This window comes from Anser cygnoides, chromosome 2 (assembly GCF_040182565.1).
Source record: "Anser cygnoides isolate HZ-2024a breed goose chromosome 2, Taihu_goose_T2T_genome, whole genome shotgun sequence".
Classification (NCBI taxonomy): Eukaryota; Metazoa; Chordata; class Aves; order Anseriformes; family Anatidae; genus Anser; species Anser cygnoides.
In genome coordinates this window covers 27,863,036-27,869,035 of record NC_089874.1, presented here as the reverse complement: position 1 = coordinate 27,869,035, position 6,000 = coordinate 27,863,036, and the positions used below count along the sequence as shown (strand labels likewise).

The following is a 6,000-nucleotide window of genomic DNA, read 5'->3' as shown; positions in this document are numbered from 1 at the left end:
ACCGTTGCCACCTGTCCGCCTTGTCAAAGAACCTTTTCCTTCACGACTCCGCTCCCTTGTGACAACAGGTGATTTGTGCAGCCGGAGCCTTTTAATATTTCCTTGTCTGGGACAGGCTGGGGCTGAGCAGAGGGACTCGGTTGAGAGCAGCCCCCGAAGGGCCCCAACCCGTGCGCCTTTCCCCGCCACCTCCCCTCAGGCCTCGGCCGCGGCCCGCCGGGGACGGAGGAGGAAGCGCGGCGCGTCCCGCCCGAGGCCACCGCCGGGAAGCGCCGGGGGCCCGGCGGCCGCCACCCTCCCGCTCCGGGCGCTGGGCGGGCGGCGGCGGCTCCGCTCCGCCCCGCTGCGGGGGCCGCCCGCGCCGGCAGAGGCGGCTCCGTTCGCCGCTGTGACGCCGGCGGCGCTGGAACACCTGGAGGGGCGGCGGCGGCGGCGCCTCCGGCTCGGCCCTGCCCTGCCCTCCGCTGCTCGGCCGCGGGCAAGGTGAGTGCCGGGAGGGGGGCCCGCGCCGGAGGCTGGAGGGGGAACGGGCTCCGCCGGTGGCTGCCGCGGCCGGGCTCGGGCAGCGCCGGGACCGCGGGTGGGGGGAAGGAGGCGGCGCGGCCGGCGGGCCCGAGGCGCCCGGTGCCTGCCAGGGCTCGGCGGCGGGGCCTTCGGGGGTGAAACGGGAAGGGCGCAAGATGGCATCTGCCTGTCCTCTCTGCCTGCCTGTCCCCTCCCTCTCTCCCTCCTGCCGGCGGCTGTCTCGCCATGATTGCTGCACGCATCCGCTCCTGCCTGCCTTCCTCCCGGGCATCCTCTCTGGCCGCGGGCCCGCAGGGAGCGGGGAGGAGGGGGGGAGGAGAGCGGCGGCTGCTCCCCGCCGGGCCCTCACCTGCCGGCTGGCTGCGGTGGGCCATCGTGCCTTGTACCAGCTGCCGAGGCTAATGACATGGGAAATATATATATATATATATATATATACCTCTGGTTCTACACCTGTGTTTTGGAAAAGGTTGATCGTGGTAATCTGATTTGACCTGCATCCATCTACCTGGCTCCTGAACGTTGGTCATTGGGTGCATTGTTCTGGAAGATAAAGAAGGAAAAAAGAACATTACTCGCAGTGGTAGTTCTTAGTAAGAGGAAAGGATGAAGGGCACGGTGCTCTTTTATTGCCAGCGCTGTATACACGTTCAGCACCAAATGTAAATAATCTCCTGTTCCGCGCTGCTGTGCCCTGTGCTGGCACCCCAGGGTCTTACACGGATCCTCCTCAAGCACGCCTTCAGTTCGCCTTGGGGGATCCAGGTCTAGTTCGTAAAAGTGGAACTGAACCAGATAATCTCAGGGGTGCATCAGTTGCCCCCCTACCCCCAAGTTACACAGTGTGGATGTTCTGGAAGGTTGGCGTTAGCATTGTTCTTCTGTTTGACACTCTACCCATGCACCTTGCTTTAAACCAAAGCAGTAGTTTATTTCTAGGAAGCACCTGTTTGTTTTTTCTTTTGTTTTGCTTGCGTTTCGTTCTGTTATCCTTCTCCTTTCAGTTTTGGGATGATCAAAAGGTTTTATTTAATTTGGGTCTCAGAAGGTGGTCGTGGTTCTTGTTCTTGAGCAAACTTCTTGGAAGTAAGCTGTTCTGGTCTAGCAAGGGCATTGTTGAAAAGAAAAAAGTATGTTTGGTTGCTTTGCCAAAGTGTTGAGCAGAGAAAATGGTAGGCTGAGTTTTGGAGTCTGTAGTGTGGGGTGGCTTTGGGTATGGACTTCCACCTATTTTTTGTTGTTTTTTTTCCTGGTAACCAACTCTTTTTAACTCTGTCCGTGCAGGGTTCCTAGGGAGCGAGTAGAAATGTTGCTTGCTAGCGCTGTCTTCCCAGCACTGATCTAGGAGTTGCAGTTCTTGATGGTGCTTAGCTTGAAGTCTAGGGACATCTCGTTGGGACAATAGCATTTTGAATACGCTATTTGAATAGCGTAGCCTACTGGTTTAACCTGAGTGACTTTACGATTTAAGATTTGTGTTAATACCGCCGCAAAAGAAATTTAGCATAAAGCCACGGAGGTCTCGTGTGTAGTAAACTGCCGTAACTGGTAAAACCAGTCAGGTTTTTCCAATGGCAGTTTCTACTAGAAGACGATGTGGCAGTTAATGCTGCCAAACCTTGGTCTGAAGTTCCCCTACTGTTTAAACTTCACGAGTGAAACATGGTTACTTCCAGAATGGTTCGAACAATGGTATAGTCAAAAGTTAGATGCTGGCAAATGGGATTTACCTGCTTCTTAATAGAGAAAGGATTGTTTTTAGGTAAAGGTGATTTTCTCTATTCTCTTCGTGAGAGCTAAGATTCAAATAGACACACAACTGAAGATTGTAGGTTCAAAAAATCAGTTATGACTGTAGAGAAGGGAAGGTTTCTTAAACTTTTTATTTACTTACTTTTGACAAGATTTTTATCATTGTTGGAGTGAGGTAAGGAGTCACGTAGTGCAAAGTAAAATTCCTGCTGAACCCTATTGCAGGGCTGGGTTTTTTACCTTTAGTAGAGTCTCAAGCCAACCAGTCTTGCCCGTTCTTCTATGTACACTTTGCAGGGCTGCTAAATTGTTCTGATGAATTCTCAAGTAACCTTTTCTGGAAAAGCTGAATAATAATAGCTCTTTTCACTCTTAAGCTAGTGTTGAAAGCTGTTGGTATGAGTTGGCAGAAAAATGTGCTAATATCTCAGCTAACAGTAAATGTCTAGAAATGTCCTCAAAGACTCTTCTTAATACTTTTTTCAAAATCTTCTCCAAGTGTTGCTCTGAAGTAGTTGGTTCTTCAGGATGTTTTGCCATTGCTCAACCGTAAAATCACTCTAAAGACAAAATTATACCACATGATGCAGAAGCATTAAAAATACAAAAGCCCGGAGAGTGAAGAATGTTAAACAAAGAGCCAAGCAGTCAAGAACAGTACAAACCTTTGACCTTTTATGTGTTGCTAGTAATAGTCTCACAGTAGCTTTTCCTGCGGCTATTGTTAGCCGTGGCAAAACAAGGGGCATTTTGGCCGGCTATGCAATCGCTTACGTCAACCTTGGGAACTGTCTGTTCCAAGTCACTGAAACAGTGCTCAGGTCTGTCATGCGAGCAGCTTTGTAGGGATCACCGCTGCTCAGGGAACAGTCGGCTGGTGTGTCAGGATCTGAGAAGTTCCTGCTTCTGTGGCCGAGAAGCAGAGGTTGCGTGTGGACTGTGCATCTATCAAGAATATGCGGCCTGTATTGATCGTGTTGACTCAATGTGCAGTGAAAGAAGATCACCCTGTATTGCTGTTGCTGTGCATGCTAAAACTGTTTCGTTAATCAAATTTCTTACCCGTGGATGTGAAATGATCTCCTGAGGGATTCTAGAGAAAATTATTTTCCCTGTTTCCCCTCAGGTATAATAGCATTGCTTCCTGGCTTCTGCACAGATGAGAAGGGAGGCAGACTCTTTGAGTGTTGACTGTGTCAACAAATAGGGTATCGAAATAAGAGAGAGATTGGTTTGAACTTTATAACCATGTTTATAAACCACATTTATGACAACATAAATGGGAAAAGGATTTCATGAGTATTTGTACATTCACTGCTTTTTTCATCCGTTCTGCAAGGGGAAGGGTTCCTAAGATTAAGACTATAGACTGATTACAGATACAAAGTGTCACAAAAACCATCTTCCTATTGTCTTTTATAATCTGTGCACAGCAGGTGTTCCATATGGCACTTTCTTTAATAGTATTTGGCTACTAAGTTTCAAAATACCATTTTAAAGCTGGAAGAACAAATGTTTATTACAAAACAATTTGATAGTCATTTCGGAGAAATGAAGCGAGTCTGCATTTAGAGTGAAATTAAATCCTGGATATCCCCAGTTTTGCTCACTTGCAGAGCGAGGTTAGACCCATCACTCAACTTCTTTCATAAGACAGATACAGTGCTTATTTACAATACCTATTCCTTCCTAAGGACATTTGCTCGGTGTTCTTCACATATATAAATGGAAAACTAGTAGTTGAGTGAAAGCTGTTACATAAGGACAAACTAATACTATGTGTTGTTCTTAAATTATTTCACAATCACCTGCTGAAAAGTCAGTATAACGTGAAAAAGCAGCCTAAAATTAGTTCTGCCTGTGTATAAATACATGTCTTTGTGTGTATAAATAGTGAAGTTCTGCATGCAGTTTATTGAGAAAGGACTATCATTTGCTTGTTAATCTGCCTACTGTGCCTATCAGCATTTATTTGAAATATTTTGTTCTGAGACTACATGTACTGTGTCATGACTACATGTCCCATTCCTATCAGTGTTCTTGAGATAAACCACTGTTTTTAAGAATTTGTCATTCAACTGTTTGAAAAACAGCTCTAAGTTTCATTTCGGTATATTTTACGATCTGGAAGGATGAGATCACTTATGCCTGTAAGTTTATCACTTGATAGTCTTTGGTATAAGTTGGCAGGCGTATAGTACCCAATACACACCAAATTGTTTTTTGAAGAGGAATACTAGCAGTTGATTTCATCCTTGCACTTGCATGGGAGCAAACATAGTTTTAAAAAAATACTTGGTGACATAGTGCCAAATTTCCATATCTTCATGTCGGCTAAAACTTACCTCTAGCAACTCAAATATTGAACATCGGTGCAGCCCAGATGGATTTATACTCAAATTCTGGGTATAAGTGCATAGTAAACTTCTAATGTGCAAATTTGGTGTATTTATCTGCCACTGCCTTCTATTAACTTGTACACAGTGGGAATAGAAAAATAAAAGACTCAAAATGATAATAAAAGAAATGGGACCCTGGCTGTCGTCCTCTGTTTTGACTGCATCAGAAAATTAAGCAATTTCCTATGTTAATTGCGTATTCTGCAATAATTATTCCACACTAGAAACATAATAATTGCTTTTGGAATAAAGCAGCTCGTACAGTACTCTCTGCAGTAGCTATTGGTCATCTGCCCTGTGGAGAGAGTATTAACAATGAGTTTAAAACCTAGTGAAAGACAGATTGTTACATACTTAATGACAATAGTGCTGCTCATTTCGTTGGGTGTTCTGTTTGCAGACAGGTCCCTAGGTAATGCTACTAAATGCCAGAAAGAACACCCCAAACCTCCGGATTTCTTCATACCTTATGCATAGTTTCTAATGGTGCAGGTCTTTAATCACACAATCTTAGTCGTTCAAGATACCTGCTTGTATTGCTGTGGTTTGTTCTCCCTGCAATTGATCGGCCTGAAGAAGAAGGCAAAGAGAGTGTGATACCTCCCTGTAAAACAGGCTCCAATCTCTCTGATACTTCTGTTGTTTTCAGTTCATTGTTGTTGGTTTGTTTTCCTTTGCATGTCTAGTTTTGTTGTTAGTATTTCTTTTCTTGATGCTTTAAAGGATCAAGACAAACGAATAAATGGAATGGAATAAATGAAGTTTTTGCTAGGGTCTTTCATAAACCTTGATAGACCAGCAAACCTTCTGTTGGCTGCCTTTGCAGGGGCTTAGTGTTGAGCGACTTGTAATTTGGGCACCACAGTTAGATAGATGACTGGGATCAAACAGCACAAATTTCTTTCTGTCTCAGTACCGCCCCCCAGGTGTATGGAAATTGCAAAAGAGGTCCCCTCACTGTGTAATGCATGCTGCTTTCCGTGTTTCTGTTACAAATGCGTGAAACGTCTTTGTAGATGTCAGCTCCTGAAACAGGTTGAAAGAGTCATTTTGTTGATGCATCTTCTCCCCTCATAAGACTGCAATATTTCTACTCCTGGGAAGTTGTGGGTAACATTTAACATCTGTCTTGGGACCAAGGAATAGACAAAAAGTTGTGGTGGATGGAAGGAACTGGTAATGCAGCACTTGCACAACAATTTTTAAACTTTTTGTATTAATAAGTGCATCAGTGTGTAGTCTAACAATGAAAATATGGATTTAAAGCTAAGCATGGATGATTCAGCAGGATTAGAACAGCAGTGATGAGCTTTAGAGGAAAAAT

The 6,000-nt window shown here is 45.2% G+C and overlaps 1 protein-coding gene across 6 annotated transcripts in view; it reads left to right on the top strand.

Moving 5' to 3' along the window:
- The first annotated feature begins 272 nt into the window (after nucleotides 1-272).
- The window catches only part of ICA1 (islet cell autoantigen 1), a 72,531-nt gene continuing 66,803 nt past the window's right edge, over nucleotides 273-6,000 (top strand). For 2 of the 6 annotated variants that reach the window (XM_048075401.2, XM_066991758.1), the window contains exon 1: nucleotides 281-483. The gene's annotated coding sequence lies outside the window, so the exon portion shown is untranslated. Of the gene's footprint in view, nucleotides 484-6,000 lie in introns of all 6 variants that reach the window. The other 4 variants (XM_066991755.1, XM_048075400.2, XM_066991756.1 and 1 more) reach the window with 4 other exon arrangements.